This window comes from Orbicella franksi, chromosome 11 (assembly GCF_964199315.1).
Source record: "Orbicella franksi chromosome 11, jaOrbFran1.1, whole genome shotgun sequence".
NCBI lineage: Eukaryota > Metazoa > Cnidaria > Anthozoa > Scleractinia > Merulinidae > Orbicella > Orbicella franksi.
In genome coordinates, this window is record NC_138155.1 from 7,483,592 (window position 1) to 7,500,484 (window position 16,893).

General features: G+C 39.3%; 1 pseudogene across 1 annotated transcript in view; it reads left to right on the forward strand.

The window, feature by feature from the left end:
- LOC145502339 (uncharacterized) overlaps window positions 1-16,893 on the forward strand; it is a 30,358-nt pseudogene that overhangs the window by 4,504 nt on the left and 8,961 nt on the right. The window contains exons 3-22 of the transcript XR_014051313.1: window positions 1,231-1,624; window positions 2,131-2,528; window positions 3,135-3,260; window positions 3,856-4,261; window positions 5,010-5,404; window positions 5,928-6,059; window positions 6,283-6,706; window positions 7,260-7,657; window positions 7,997-8,125; window positions 8,414-8,587; window positions 9,049-9,234; window positions 9,448-9,630; window positions 9,984-10,235; window positions 10,553-10,747; window positions 11,034-11,219; window positions 11,611-11,802; window positions 14,565-14,813; window positions 14,941-15,012; window positions 15,043-15,120; window positions 16,448-16,651. The product of XR_014051313.1 is annotated as an uncharacterized LOC145502339 (transcript). The remainder of the gene's footprint in view (window positions 1-1,230; window positions 1,625-2,130; window positions 2,529-3,134; window positions 3,261-3,855; window positions 4,262-5,009; window positions 5,405-5,927; window positions 6,060-6,282; window positions 6,707-7,259; window positions 7,658-7,996; window positions 8,126-8,413; window positions 8,588-9,048; window positions 9,235-9,447; window positions 9,631-9,983; window positions 10,236-10,552; window positions 10,748-11,033; window positions 11,220-11,610; window positions 11,803-14,564; window positions 14,814-14,940; window positions 15,013-15,042; window positions 15,121-16,447; window positions 16,652-16,893) is intronic.

The window sequence follows — 16,893 nt, forward strand, 5'->3', positions numbered from 1 at the left end:
AGTGTTCTTTGGCGTTATGAGTTAGTCGGTGGGGTAAAAAGAAATGTCTTTTGACCATGTGCCATACCTCGAAATGTTAAAAGATTCTTTATTCTAATTATAAAAGGTTGTCTTTCATTAGTGTAAAGTTTAGCTTTGGCAAATGAGTAAGCATCCGTCAAAAATTAGTCCAAATTAAATCGCTTATAAAAATCAGAAAATCACGCCACGCGTGACCAAAAATTATCGCTGTACCTTTAAACATGTAATGAAAATATTACTTCAGTTCCAATCATCGACATTACCAAGGTATAAGAATCCTAAATATGTTTACTTTCTTCAGTTTCAGGGGAAAAACTGCCAAGTTTTCCACAGACCTGTGGATTGTAAAAAATCCACAAGACCTAAAAAACAAAACATGGACTTCCATATATGGTTACCCATTTTCACTTTTGACTGCTGAAATTTCAATAAATTGGAACTTTTATTCAGCTAATTTTATTTAACTAATCATGGTATTAGAATTATCCTGATTAATTTGGGTCTTCAAGCCTTCCATAATTTTCCTTTTTGTGAATAAATAGTTTCTAAAGTAACATAATTAGATATTTAATTATCCAAGTAACTTTGGATTTGATATTACCCAGAGTACTTCAACTGCGAAATCCGCCACATTTTCCAAAACTGAGCATTATTTATTAACCTACATTTTTGGCGCGCCACATTTTAGTTCCCTGTTTGTCCTCAGATCGGCGATATGATTTTGGTAAAGGGTGATGATGATGAACTATGTAGAGCTGAAGTAATAGCTGTAAACCATCAGTTAAATCAGTTAAATCAGCAGGAGGATACTTCTTTTTAAAACATGGTAATTGGAATGACTTTTCCCGTTACAACTAGCTGCTCGGTTATGCTTGGATAAGATAATAAGCCAAGCCAAACTGTCGGCAGTTTCATTTCAGCAACATTCAAAGCTAGCCTTTCTCACAAATTAGTGGGGTATTTGGCTTCAAACGACAGCTGATTGTGGCGTCGTGGTGCCTTTTTAATGCTTCTTCATTCGTTGTTGTTGTCGTTGTTGTTCTTGTTGACGGTGCTGTTGTTGTTGGAAGGAGAACATTCGGCGTCTATGCACTGGTAAGACGCCGTTGACTAATTACAAGGCATTACTTCGCTCATCTAATAAGAGCATTTAATAATGCCAGCATTATCTTGAAATTAAAGTTACTTTTTTTCGCTTTTCGCTCCTAGCCACTATATGCAGCCCTCCGTGTTTGCTGGTGTCAAATACTTCGGATATTGTTTCCATCGACTATAGCACTACAGCTGTTCACTCCATTATTTCGGGTTTAACAAGAGCTGTTGCCATAGACGTTCATTTCAGTTTAGGCTACATATTCTGGAGTGACGTAACAGAGAAAAACATCAAACGCTTCCGCATTGACGTACCAAGCACGACGACAATTATTACTGGCATTGGAGTTTGTGATGGATTGGCGGTCAATTGGAGGACATCACAGCTGTACTGGACTGATATGACAAATGATAGAATATCGATATCAGACCTTAACGGTAATAACCAACGCAGCCTTGTTTCCTCACAACTGGAGAAACCCAGAGCAATAGCTCTGGATCTCGATAATGGGTATGCATTATTGTTAGTAATGTGTCTTTTTAGAATTTATTTCTGGTTAAAGAACCTAGGAATTTTCTCGAGCTAACAAACTTATATCACTGCGCTTATCCAAACAGTACGAATAGGTAATTCGAACATCCTAAATTTATACAAGGGCGTGATTTCCGTAACCTCAGATATAATAGGGTTATAAAAAGATATGGTTAATGACTGAATTCAGATAAGAAAAATTACAACACCTTGCTTTACCTGAATTATCTATGTTTTATGCTTCATCTCTTCCATGAGTAATAACCAATTCGATGTGTAGGAGAAATCATTATTGATGCAAGTTTACTTTCAGCTTCTCTGGGCATATTGATATGGAGTGAAATTTGTGTTCTCTCGCTGTTTTCGTATTAATTAAGACAATTGGTGGTCTAAGTTATGACATGCTGATTGACTGACTGACTGACTGACTGATTGATTGATTTATTCATTCATTCATTCACTTATTCATTCATTCTTTCACTGAGGTTAATGATCTGGACTGACTGGGGAGCTAACCCTAAGATTGAAAGAGCTTCACTAACTGGAAATCAAAGGCTCGTCATTGTAACAACAGATCTTTTCTGGCCTAATGGTACTGACCTCGACAAAGGAAACAAACGAATATTTTGGGTGGACGCAAAAACGGACAAGGTCGAATCGGTCGATTACAATGGCAACGACAGAAAATTACTTTTCCAACAGAGTGGCTTACATCCGTTTGCAGTTGCATTGATTCCCCCTTTTTTATTTTTCACGGATTGGAAAACGAAAGACGAGTTTCACCAACTGGACGCCTCAACTGGGAAAGTGCTTCGAAGTTATAGCATCAATGGTGGGCGTCCTATGGGCATCGTACCGTACGACAGCTCGCGACAACCAGCAGGTATTAAAAAGGAAGTTTCATGTCATGAACAGAGCTCGTTTATTTTACAGCGATTGAAAAACTGCCTGACTGACTGACTGTCTGGGTGACTGACTAATTCACTGATTCGTTGATCGGGTCAAATGATTGATGTTTTGAATGACTGTTTGACTGATTGATTAATTGATTGATTGATTGATTGATCTGCTGCTTGATTGATTGATTGATTGATTGATTGAACGATCGATTGGCTGTTTGATTGATTGATTGATTACTTCATTGATCGATCGGCTGATTGATTGGTTGACTAATTGATTGATTGATTGATTGATTGATTCATGCATTGATTGATTGAAGGTCCATGCAAAGCACTGGCGCCGGTGGTTCTGGTTTGGTGATGCAGTGTTTGGTCTGCTTTGGTTTATCACCAATTTCGTCAATTGATGTGCTTGTATCTAGTTCTTAATCCACTTTCGTGCCCAATAATGTCATTGTACCATGTACACTATTGTGCTCACTAAGTTCACTCGTGCTCAAGCCATGAGGAAGCCGGTATCACTGCGCGCCATTATGCTCGTTTACGTACACTATGTGACAAACTTTGTTTTACATTGTGTCTCTTTGAAGCCTCAAGTGCTTGTGCTGTTAGTAATGGTGGATGCAGCCATTTTTGTGTCGCAACACAATCTGGTTACGAATGCGTTTGTCCCACTGGTTTGACAGTAAAGCAAGATAACAGGACCTGCAAAGACAGTAAGTCTACTTAAAAAAGTTGAAGCATCGCGTATGACGAAGTAGAATACAGTTAATGATTTTGCTCCATGATAGCCAGTCTCAACCGAGATAACACCGCAAATTAAACCGCAATTCACAAATTAATACAGTTTAAATGGAAACAATTGTTTCTTATTGCCAAGCAGGGAACAAGGTCGGTTTTATATATATAAATCTATCTATCTATCTATCTATCTATCTATCTATATATATATACATATACAGAAAAGAAACTCCCGACTTACCTTTAAATATACCCGTGTGACAAACCTAGTTTGTGCTTTTTTTTTTTTCAACCAGACGTTTATTCACGTTGTCGTCTACACGCTGAGTGGAGATTTTAAGATATCTTTGTTGAAGGTCACCTCAAAACCATTATCTCTACTCCCTCCTCGTGAGATCCAAAAAATAGCCAGCTCTGATGACTCCTTTGACAAAAAGGTGAAGAATGCATTAAAGTTTGTAACCCTGTAAGGAGCTGTACAATAAGTATTTCTACATCACCGAGAGAAAAAAGTCAAATCGTCAAATCAGGAAATGTGTTTTCATACAGTTCTTGTAATTCTTATCGTAGAAGTGAAGAAGTTTATCATTTTTGCTGACGCCGACGCCAAATCGACGAACATTATTTCACTGGATGTTAACTACTTTGTGGTACAAACTTTGTTTCGTCATCTTGGAAATCAACGCCCAATTGCTTTGGACTTTGACCCAGTTGAAGAACGTGTGTACTGGTCAGACATTGCACAAGGTCTCATAATTAGCGCATTTTTCAATGCAACTGCTGTAAAAATTTTGTTTCGCTGTAACGTGGAGAGTACCGAAGGCTTAGCCATTGACCACGTGGCACGAAATATTTACTGGACTGATAGAGGGACCAATAGGATTGAAGTGGCTCGGCTTGATGGGACAAGCAGGAAACTGCTCATCAAAGATGGACTTGATGAACCAAGAGCCATAATCCTGGATGAGAGAAATGGGTAAGTGAATCGGATGCCGAAAAATTGGAAGGTCGTAAAATAACTCACTCAGCATTGCTCTCTCCTTGAGGTGAAATCTGCCGGGATAACATACGATAAATATACGTCCCGGCATTGTTTTCAAGATAACACAGCTTATAGCATTTGGTCATGCATAATGTTGCAAATATTCTACTATATATTTGAAGCGAAATTGGTTACCACAGTGGAACCTCGATTTAGCGAACCTCTATATATTTAACGAGGTCCTCCGTATAACGAATGTTGTTCTTCGATCCAGTAATAGTAAAATGTATGCAAACGAACGTACCCTGATATAACGAAACCTCGTCCTAGCGAACATCTTTCGCCAGTCCCTTGGCCCTTCGTTATATCGAAGTTCCACTGTGCATTGAATGGCGGTATATATTTATTTATCGACATATTTTCAACTCGTAGCCACCCCCAGGCGGAATAAAGTGAAATGTTGTAATTTTTGGTTTACCCAAGGAAAATGTAATCTACGGTATATTAATACATATATTTTTTTTTCCCATCCTAATTGAATGACACCACTACTTAAATATTTATAATCAGCCATAAGCCGATCGATAATTTGTCCAAGGAGGAAAAACGTTTCATACTTAGGCATGCATTCGATACGGACATCGATGGATGTACTAAATTTTGCACTGCTGCGCGCCCCTTGTGTTCTTACCTTATTCCGAGTTCAATCACAAAATGTTTCCGTGTTCTTTGACGCTTTCAGCACGATGTACTGGACAGACTGGGGCGCCAGTCCAAAGATCGAGCAGGCGGAGATGGATGGTTCAGCGAGACGAGCCATTGTAACTATAAACCTTGTCTGGCCAAATGGACTTACTATCGACCAAACGACAAACCGTCTCTTTTGGGCCGATGCCAAACTAGACAAAATTGAGACATCAGACCTTACTGGTGGAAATCGACAGCTTATACTGTCATCTGGGAACAACATCCATCCTTTTGGCCTAGTGGTGTACAATAACATGTTATACTGGACCGATTGGAATAAAACGAGCGTTTCAAGATTCAATATAACTAGCGGAAATCAGGATGTGATAATAACTGGCCTGCAAATGCCCATGGACATTCACGTGTTTGATCCTTCCTTAATATTTTCGGGTAAAATATCCGCATTTTTTTCTCTTTAAACTATTAACAGTACATGGTATATGAACCTAAAATAATTATTTCCTTTTTGTTAATGCTATTTAAGAACTGTTATGCCCATTGTGGAACGGTTTTCAGCTTTCCATAGTTACCTGAGATGGGAAAAGCTAGAAACTTTAAAATAACAAAATGCAAAGGATTCAAAAATCCACTTGTTTCTTTTTTCTGGGACAATGCTTATTAAACAAATAGTACGTTTCTGAATATTTCTAATATCACGGATCTTTGTCTGACATTCTCCTTTGCGTTCAGAGACGCAAATTCTACTCGACCAGCGTCAAATACATCACAATTCTAACGAAATTCCGAGGCTCGCAAGACAAAACGCTAAATTTGGCCACTTCTTCTTTGCATCCGATTCCCCTCCGGGAAAAGGGGTTTAAATGATTTCTCTTTCCCTAGGGCCTTAAAGTCTTGTTAGAAGACTGAGATATCGAGCGTTGACTATTGCAATGCTTTATTTCTTTATCGGTAGGACCTCATGTTTGTTCTCAAGGGAATGGTTTATGCAGCGATTTGTGTCTTCTAAAACCAGGAGGATATCAGTGCGCATGTCCAACGGGTATTGCACTCAAGCCGGATGGTAAAAACTGTGATTATGGTGAGGGTACTTAAGTATTTCCGCAATTAGTCACTTTTTTTGCCAAGATCATTCACTCACTAGTTTAAGTGAAATCGATGATTCGAGCTGTATCACCACCTACCTTTTTCTGCTTGCTTTTCCTATGGACACACTCTGAAACATTCTAGACTATTTGTTGCGACAGACATTCAATGATTTCTTTACTGATCACAATTTTTTGCTTTATTTTTTCCCCATTAATGCCAAGGTTTGTTTTATAAGAAAAGCTCTGAAAAATTTATGATCTTTGCTGAAGCCGATTCTGGAGAAATTTACAAGGTTCCACTCCCGGTAGAGGAAAACCCTTGCTTTCCGCTCAAAATCAGCACAAACATCTCAAGACCGGTGGCAGTTGATTTCGATCCAGTGGAAGGAAAAATTTATTGGACAGACGTTACCTTAAAACTGGTGGCTAGGGCCTTCCCCAACGGGTCTTCGGAGGAAGTCATTGCGTATAATAATGTAGAGACACCTGATGGGCTGGCATTGGATTATGAGGGAAGAAATATTTACTGGACTGATGCAGGAACAAGTAAAGTTGAAGTAGCGCGGTTAGATGGATCATTTAGGAAGAGCCTTATCACTTCAAACATTGACAAACCAAGAGCTATAATCCTTAACCTGGCGGAGAGGTAATTCGGAGATGCAGAGTTTTAATTGATTTGCTTTTCAGTCCATCTTATAGTGACTATCATCTCAAATGAGTTCACTAAGTAATCTGGTACAAAAGCTGCAGCATTTGGGATAAGTATGTTTAACTTTACTATATAGACACGGGTGTTTTCAGGCCGGAATATAAAACACTCGTAAAATACAGACGAAAATACTTATATAACATCTTTCCTCCAAAGTGTTTCTCCCCAAAAACGTTCGTCAACTCACATATCATGATGCTGTTTGTTAGGTCGCTTGCAAAAAGGACTACCCAACCAATCAGATTCGAGTTGTCATCAGGATCAAAATGTCATATTTTATCCTACGAAGTTAATTAAATAGTCGATTGTGTTATTTATTGTCTTACGCCTTTTGGACCTTTAGCAGGTCAATCTTTTCGAAAATTTTCTTTACCAAAATCATGATAGCAAGTCGTTTAGACAGAAATCACTACAAATTCATTAAAATCCCAGGGAAAATCAAAATACAATTCCAAATATTCTGTTTTATTATGATAAATCTGTTATTTAGAAAGATGTACTGGAGTGACTGGGGATCATCGCCAAAGATTGAACAAGCCAGCATGGACGGTTCCGAAAGGACAGTTCTCCTTAGCTCCGGACTTGTGTGGGTAAATTCACTAGCCCTGGATTTCGAAAACAGACTGCTGTATTGGTGCGATGCTAGCCTTGATCAAATAGAAAGAGTTGACTTCCAGGGAAACAACCGAGTGCTCATACTTGACTTATCCTCTGATAACCTGCATCCGTTTGGACTGGCCCTGACTGATAACGTTCTGTACTGGTCTGACTGGAAAAACAAGAGTGTCCACAAATACAACATGACCTCCTCTCTCAGTGAAGTATTGGTTCAAGGAATGGGAAGGCCAATGGAATTGCATATTTATGATAACACAAAAATCTTTAACGGTAAATCAGCTTCGATTTGATAAAATGTACATTCCCTGGGCGTCCTTAAACTTTCTTTGCGGCGGGGAGCGCGCGCGCGGGGGGGAGGGGGGGGAGAGGGGGGGGCACCCTCTAAGAAACCGGGAGCAGATAGCCAGTCAATAGCATTAACTTCTCCCGGGGGTGGGGGGGGGGGGGTCAAGCGCTGAAGTGTACAGGTAGAACGAAGTGAGTTGGTGCCCATTGGCAGTTCACAAAGTATGTTTTGTTAAAATGTTTGTTCAATGACTAGGTGAAAAAAGAGTGTTGTGTGAACGTACCAGACGAAAAATAACAAGGTAGCTCTCTGTTATCTCATAGGGTCCACCAGCTGTTCTCAACTGAATGGACACTGCAGCCACATCTGTCTTCCAAATCCACAAGGCCATCAATGCGTTTGTCCGGAAGGAATACTGCTGAAGCCTGATGACGCCCTCAGTTGTGAAGGAGGTAAGGCCCGGCCCAGGCGAACTGTCAAATGATGCTCGCATATTCCTATGTGTATTTTTATTAAGCAGATTCAAACCAATAATGTATGATGAGTTTCATGGGCCATAAGTTTTCGTAAGACCAACAGTAGGACATCCTGACTAACGCACAGTTCTTTCCCAAAGTCGACCATGCCACAAATCTCTATAAAGCCCTTTCCTTGAGTACATGTTCTCGGGCCGGTACATACTTGCTACGCAATGTTGTCAAGTGGAGTATGGATTCAAATGTTTTTCTTTTGTAAAATAGTGAATCGCTGCCTACAGCTTTCGGCACCAATCCACGGCAGTCTAGAGCCTTGTTCCACTTTGCCAGGAAAAACTTGCCACTTGTCCTGTGACAGAGGATACATCCTAAATGGGTCAACAACACGGACATGCAACAGCGATGGGACATGGACCGGCACTCAGACTCAGTGTAATGGTAAGTGTGCTATTGTCTCTTGATGAAAATATAGGGAAAAAATGAGAAAATCTCGATAATGGAAATGGGCAAGATATATGTGCCCGATAATGTGCAGGACAAGTTTTGATTTTTTTTGTTTCCTTTTGTTTTTGTTTTGTTGTTGCTTTTACGCCATTCCTCTCTTACGTTGAAATGAAAGAACGGAAATCCTGGCTCCCGACTAGTTTTGTTTAAAGCTAGAAAAAATTCGTTTGTCAGACGATTCTTGGCAAACTACGCATATCAGAGACTACATCTTTTCTGAGTAGATGTTACATAATTAACAAGAAGTACCTGAACATATATATCGCATCGTGAGTGTTTATATAACAATTCTATTGAAGCATGCTTTAAGTGCAAGCAACGTAGCCCTACGTTTATTCAATTAAACCCTTGCTAATAAGCACCAACGACCAAAATATTCTTGCTGTGGGTTGCAGCTGTTACATGTCCACCTTTACCAGCACCGTCCAATGGCATCCGGCAAAGTTGCACAGGGACAGCAGTGGCGTATTACAACACAATCTGCCTCTTTGTCTGCCATCCTGGATATAATGCAATCGGCTCTTCATCAAGAAAATGTCTTGAAAATGGAACCTGGAGTGGCCAAGATTTCGTTTGCCAAGGTGAAAATATTTATAACCAGATTAAGCTTACATTATCTTTTTTTTTTTTTTTTTTTTTTAGCAAAATCGCTTTTATGTGTTAATTAAGAACGATAACTTTTCTTTCTCTTCAAAAGATCCAAAGGCTTGTCATTACTTGCTTGCATACCATTCATAGCACGTTTTTGTTATTTGCTAGTATTATTAAAACAAATTCGTGCGTTATACTTAAAGCTGTCACGTGTGCGCCTTCGAGCATCCCTGCTAGAGCCATTCTGCTGACTGTGTCCTGTAGCAATACGTACGGATCAAACTGTGTCTTCGGCTGCCAAAGTGGATATGGCAGCCTTTACGGGAATGTTACTAGGAAGTGCTTACAATCTGGACAATGGAGTGGAAACGCGATCACCTGTACAGGTACCAGTATCTGTTCCAGTACACCATACACCCTCTAAGATACTACTGAGTAACTTCCATTTGAATCACTGACAATTTGGTACAACTTAATATAAAGAGCTGCTGATAACGAACCCCATCAAAGAAATCCTGGGAAGGTTTCATCCGAATAACCAAAAACAAACGAAAACGTTATAATGCTAGCCATGCGAGAGTCAACTGAAAGTGTGGCCTTGCAAAAAAGATCCCGACAGGCTACCGTGACATACAACATGTAATCAGTTAGAAGTTATTTCAGGACTTCGCTACATCAATTGAAGTACTTGTTGCGGTACTAAACCGATTGTTTAATATTGTTTTCTTCCATATTTCAGATATCCTTCCTCCAACATTTGGCCTCAAATGCCCAGCAAGTCCATTGCTGGTATATGCAGAACGTGGCATGTTTTCAGCAGAAGTAAACTGGACGGAACCGTTTGCTACTGATAATTCAGGAATCATGCCTACGGTAATGTCGAATTACCAACCGCCACAAAGACTCAGTCAGGGAACTCACGTGATCATATACACTGCAGAGGACCAATCAAAGAACAAAGCAACTTGTAGCTTCACTGTTAAAGTAACAGGTGCGAATTGAATATACACGAAGTTACAGATATTTACTTTTTTATAAATTTTGTATCAGCACATCTGTAATAGCAAATTATTATATAAGATATAGCATACAAAACGTGGTGTTGTATCTCACCATCTCCCTCTATCTCTGCACCAAAAAACATTGCTTTTAATATTTCTTGCTGTCTCGTCTTCATTTTGCTCGTGATGTAGTGATAAATTATTTTCCCACATGTAGAAGCTAAAGAATTTGCTATTTTCGACGGGTAATACAGTCCTATTGAAATGCTAACCAACAATTATGTGCTTATCATGTTGACGTCAACAGTTATCAATTGTACATCGCTGATGGTAGACCAAGGAAGTCCACTGCGCACGAGCAGCTGCGGTAGTCATTTTGGGGTACAATGCAAGTTTTCTTGCATGATTGGTTATCGTTTGAATGGCTCATCAACAGTCACGTGTGTTGCCCCTGGCAGCAGACCTCCTGGATCATGGGATAACCCGCTGCCTATATGTCAAGGTAAGTTATACAGATGACAGCCTTCATAGAATCAAACGATCCATTTTATTTTTACCCTCTGAATAATGCTCAATAGAGTTAAAATATATTGACATTCATCAAGCTGGGACATCAACCACGGAGAAATAACAGGGTACGTATCCTTGTAATATTTGGTTGTTTAATTTTTATTTGACAAGTTTGGCTCAATGGTTGATGTGCTGGACTCAGGAACTTGCATTTTGTGAGGTCTATGCGATGTAAGTTCTTCGCAGAACTAAGAACTGATCTTTTCGTTTATTTGTAGCCATAACATGCCCTTCTCTGCCTTCTCCATCTAATGGAGTTAAGACCGGCTGTACTCATATCGGATCAGAAACTTATAACACTCATTGCAGTTTCACATGTAATATTGGCTACACTCTAATTGGTTCACCGACTAGGCGGTGCCTAGAAAATGGGACTTGGAGTGGAGACATGCCTTCTTGTCAAGGTTAGTAAAATACAACCCTTTACGATCAACGGCTGTTAGTAATTTAGTTTTAAAAGCTGTAAAACACCCGAGGCACAATGACTCACATTGGTAGGAACATACCTTCTCCATTTCATAGTTAAAGCTTTCTGTAAGCCATTGCCGATTACGACTGATTGTTTCACACTAGCTAAAGCAAAGAGACAAAGGAAAGAAAGAATATACCAGAAACAGCTGCTTCTTTGTGGAATAATGGAAGTCTGTCGGAAACAGTTACACAGTACAGGATTGAAGAGTGCATTACATCAAGTTTAAAGTTCTTAATCTCAGGAATAGTCCTAATACAAGCATCACCTTAACATTTACGCTTCCATAAATTCATATTTTCTTTTTTGTTGTTCGTTTATTTTAGTAATCAATTGCGGCGCACTCACTCCTCCAGCGTTTGTTGTCATTTCTCCACCTTCGTGCCAAGTTGGCAGTAATTATAGCCACACATGTCGATATACTTGTGAAAGACCCGGATACGTTCTCGAGGGAATTTCTGTACGAGTGTGTGATAATAACGGACAGTGGACTGGGTCGAACGATACACATTGCAGAGGTAAAGTTAGCTAGCTTACCCTAGTGTAGAGTAACGTATGGTTTGTTTTTGCTTGTTTTCTTTTCTTTTACCTGCATCTGCTTATTACCAGTATATTTCAATATTTTAATATTTTAACATTGAAATACGATGAATTTTTTGCAAATCATTTAGAGGAAGTCTTAGAGCTTTTTCTTGTACTGCATCGGAGTTATGGAATTCTGTTCCAGAAGACGTCAAGAAAGCTAATACCGTCAAAAGTTTTTAAACTAAACCGCAGATCTATTTTTTTTTACTAAATTAATTAGACTGTTATTTTTCATAAGTTATACATAGACAAGTAAAAACAAACAATATAATCTCCCGACGTTTCGGCGACCTCATGACGCCATTATCAAGGGTACAAATGAGAATTAAATTAACAAATGCGAGTTCAAGAGTTATAACTAATTTACATAGCGGAGGTGGCTGCACAAATGCTTTAGCACGGATAGAATCCATTTGCACCTTCAAACTCGGTGGTAATTGTTTGATGTAAAGCATCTCGTTGACAAGACAATCGAATTTGTTCATGCATTTCTTGAGAACTTTGAAACAGCTAAGGAGGTCCTCAGGGACAGCACCCGCGTGGTCGTTGTCATAGTGCTTGCGTGCTGAAGATGACGTGCTTTTATGGCCATCCACGCGGGCATATAAATGCCCGCGCGTGTAGCCAACATAGCTCTCTGTATCACACAGGTTACATTTAAACTAGTACACTACGCACTGTTGATTAACCAGCTGCGGTTTGAGTAATTTGTTTAATTATTTAAATTAGTTAGTTAGTTATTTTATTTTATTTTATTTTTTTTTTTTTTGCCGTGTTTTCACGAGAGAGGTTTACTACGGTTATTGCTTACCGAAGTTTCGTAGCCAAACCGCAGTTATCAGAGAAGCTGTTTACACGGAACTAATTAACTAAAATAAGCCGCATACAACGGACGGTTTGAGGGTTTCTCGGAAAGCAAGTGCTGCAATGTGGCACAGAAATTATCGGAAAATTATAGAATTTCTGACTTTACTCCAATGCCGAACGCAGGTCGTTGTCAATTTGTTTGCGATGATGGCGGGCCAAAGTCTACTTAAATGTAAGGCTTTGTAGATAAATACCGGAAAGAAAAAATTGATATCTCGCTGAGCCTCTTCCCGCAAAAAAAAAAAAAAAAACCTGAAACGGCATCTGCCGCGGAGCCCGGGCTACGTAAACGTTTACCAGTACTTCTTTTTTATTTGGGGCCGCCTAAAATTCTAACATTTGTTTTCCTTCTCCATAGACATCAATTATGACTTTTTTCTCTTTATTTGTGGTAGGTCTTCTTCTAGTTGCGCCTGCCGGTACACTGCCATTAAGCTACTGAACTTCTAACAAAAAGGAAACGCTTACGGCACTGGCGATGAACAGGAAACAGCAGTCCGGGATTTCTTTGCCTAAGCATGAGTTTATTTTAGCTTTTTTGGCCCGTTGACCTGAAACTTACTTATATTAGGAGGAATCTTTGTCTCCTCTTTACGCGCTGAACGCGTGAACACTGGCTGCCAAGATGTCGCGGCAATGTTTCCTCGGTTTCTGTCGGGTACTGAGCTAACCATGATGAGGCGTTCAACTGTCGACAAACATAAGTTGGCTTACTTTTGATTTTGCCGCCATTTACCGAGGTTTGCTACCGTGTTACCTCGATTAAAAATTTCACTTCAAAAAAGCTTCCCTAGCCTTACCGTAAGGCCAGGGAATCTTTGTTAATTCAAAAAGGCAGAACAATTGATCCTAATGGTCTGAACATCCGCGAGGAAACATATTAATTGTTTCCATTTGTTTTCTTCTATTATGTTCTTTTATCATGTTATTTTATTTTACCGTATGCTTTTCTTTAATTTACACTGTCAATTACTTTTGCGTATTTCCGGTATTACGTGAATATCGGCTACATAAAAATACGTACCAATGTAAAATTTTCCCTTGTACCTGAAGAAGGCTGGTTTGGCCAGCCCAAATATAGTACACCTTCAAAAAGATCATCCTACGTTGTGTCGGTTTTTGCTTTTGTATTCTTCATTTTATACGTAAAGCCGATTAGATCACTATTGATCCAACGTATACCAGCAGGATCATCATTCCGGTTGCTTGCTTAAACATTTTATAGTCACTTGATATAGTACACGGGTCATTTTGCAATTTATGTGCGTTGGCTGTTGGGCTGGCGTTACATATCTTCGCAACGCAGTGCTGACGGGCCCCAAGAAGGGCGAAACAGCTGTCCACTGTTGCGATCCTACTTTATCGGTTCTTGTCATGTTGGTGTCTCGAAACGTTTTTCACGTAGTATCAGCCTTGCAGTCTATTGTTTGTCTTCACACATTTTTATGGCTGATCAGATCTCTTGTAGATCCTACTTTGGGAGCGTTTATCGTATGCGGTCCCTTGTAGTTTCTGGTTTCTCGTGAAGACACCGGCTTGGTTAGTTAGTGAGTTAGTTATTTTTAGGCGCGTTGAGTTGAGAAATGCGCCCTAGAAAAATGTAATTATTATTAGTAGTATTATTGTAAGTATTATTATTACTATTATTGTAGTCATCATTATCATCATCATCATCATTCTCATAAATTTCTGTCTTGTTAGAGGTCACCAACTTAACCATCATGTTCCCTTATAATTTCTAGGGTACTGGTTATCAACTACTTTATATCTTTGATTGGTTCAACCATTTTTGTCCGTTAAAAAGTTGAATCTTTTTTGTCGTTTACAGATATTTCTCCGCCTTCGTTTAATGGCACCTGTCCCAACAACATGGTGTTCTATGCTACTGAATGCTCGTCCAGGGCCTTACTCCTATGGAATGAACCAGTGGCGACTGACGACTCTGATCACGTGTCTGTCAGCTACCCTGACATTCGTCCTCCAGTCAACCTTAGTATTGGTCTGTACAACATACTGTATTCCGCGATAGACAGCAGTGGAAACGGAGCTAACTGCACTTTTATTGTGCAAGTAACAAGTAAGTCAATCTTTCTGTCTTCAAGAAACTATGGTAAATAAATATAATACCAAGAAATATTATAATTAAGCTTGATTAATGGTTCGGCTTCTCTCTAAAGACAGAACTGAACTTCTGTTATTCACAGGAAAGTCCTGTACTGTTCTTCAAGCACCAATACACGGGGCCATAACTTCTCTTTCGTGTGGATTTTTATTTGGTTCCCTGGCTTCCTTCTCTTGTGATAAAGGATACCGAATGGCTGGGTCTCGACAGCGCTCGTGTAGAGCAGACGGAACATGGTCAGGTGACACAAGCCTTTGTAACAGTAAGTGACTACTACTCACTTCTTTTTGATCTGCATATATATATTTTGACGCAAAACTGAAATTTCGTGTAGCACTGTTAAATCATTGTAGGAGAGTATTATATTGCAATTGATTGCTCGCGACATTCAGTAACTTGTTTCTTCCATGCATAATACCTAATTGTATCTTTTTGGAGCGCTTCGGCTAAACAGGCTCGATTAGTGTCTCGATAGCCTAAACCATGGTCTGAACCATCATCTGAAATACCGCCGAAGCGTACCAAAAAGATACGATTATGTATGAGAATCTGGTTGACGTATGCAAAGATAAATGACTTAACAACATCGCTCCCCATTTTTAAAAATCTTCTTAGACTTTATTTTAGAGAGTAGTTTTTATTTTTAATTTTTTATAATTGTAAACGTTAATCTCTATGTATAGAAATTTAATGTAGTCTTAATTTACGCAGGGCCCCTTTTGATACCAGCCAAGTGCTGATTGGGCCACCCTGCCTAAATAAAGTTGACCTTACCTTACTCGCTCGAACAATTACTGGATGTTGTTTTCCGTTATATCCAGAATAATCAAGTGTAAGTGCTATCGGCTGAGGCTGATAACATCTATAGTGACCTTGGTAAGTCTGGATATCACGAGAAATCGAACTTGGTAATTGTGTTTATACCTATTGAACGAACATAGCTTTCATCCAACTCTTAGTGAAATCAATTTAATTTGAAGGCTGACTGGCCAATTCATACTTTGTTAAAACTCTTCTGTTCACCTGTTCGTGATAATTATCCCCTTTATTCATTCTACTTAAACTTTCACGGCTTTTTCAGTGGATTTTTTGGAAACTGAGACCCTACGGTTTAATAAGCGTAGGTGGATATGAATGCAAGTGCAATTAAAGATTTACACTACGGCTGATATTTGAAAATTCTATCAAGCGTGCACAAGCCTTTAAGGGAGTGCAATTTGAGAGAATTTACAAATATCAGGAGTAGTGTAAATCCTTAATTATTCGAACCTTCCTACGATTACTCATTTAATATATGACAGACAAAATTAAAAAAGGCCACGCGTTAATTTGAAGTAGTTTTCTCTCTTGAGGAATACACTTAGCGTTTAAATGCTCTTATTTTTAAACAAATAAGATATCCTCGACCGTGCTTGCTCCGTTATCAAGTACGGAAGTGAAAGAAAGCGAAAGACGAACCGCTAGCTATCGAACTCCAACTCATTAAGCTTTATGGAGGAACAAAGCAACTTTTTCTTATTCCAAAGCTTTGTGCAAGAGCCCCAGTTATCTTTCAAAATGGTTCGTAATTCGAGTTTCCTTCCTTCCAGTTGTTAGGTGTCCAACAATTACAGCGCCAACATATGGAGAGGTATTTCCGTATCCATGCACGTCGATCTCTGGTGTAAATTATGGAACAGATTGCTTCTTCATGTGCAATGTCTCTGTTGGTTACCGACTGGAAGGTGCAAAAAACGTATCCTGCAATGAAAGTGGGTTTTGGAGTGCAGATACTACCAAGATAATATGTAGAGGTATCTAATGTAGATGTACTTTTGTACGTGGTTTATTTACCTGATAAACCAGGGAAAGTAACGTATCTTAATCATTTTCGTCATTTAACAGTTTCATGTTTCTCCGAGGTAGCAGGTGCACGAGACCATCACGCTCTCTAACCAACCTGCTTGTTTTTTGTTTGCTTGTTTGTTTTTTGTTTCTTTTTTCCTGGTGATTCTTCAGCTCCACCATTCCCCAGTCTTTCTCTTCTCCTCGACCT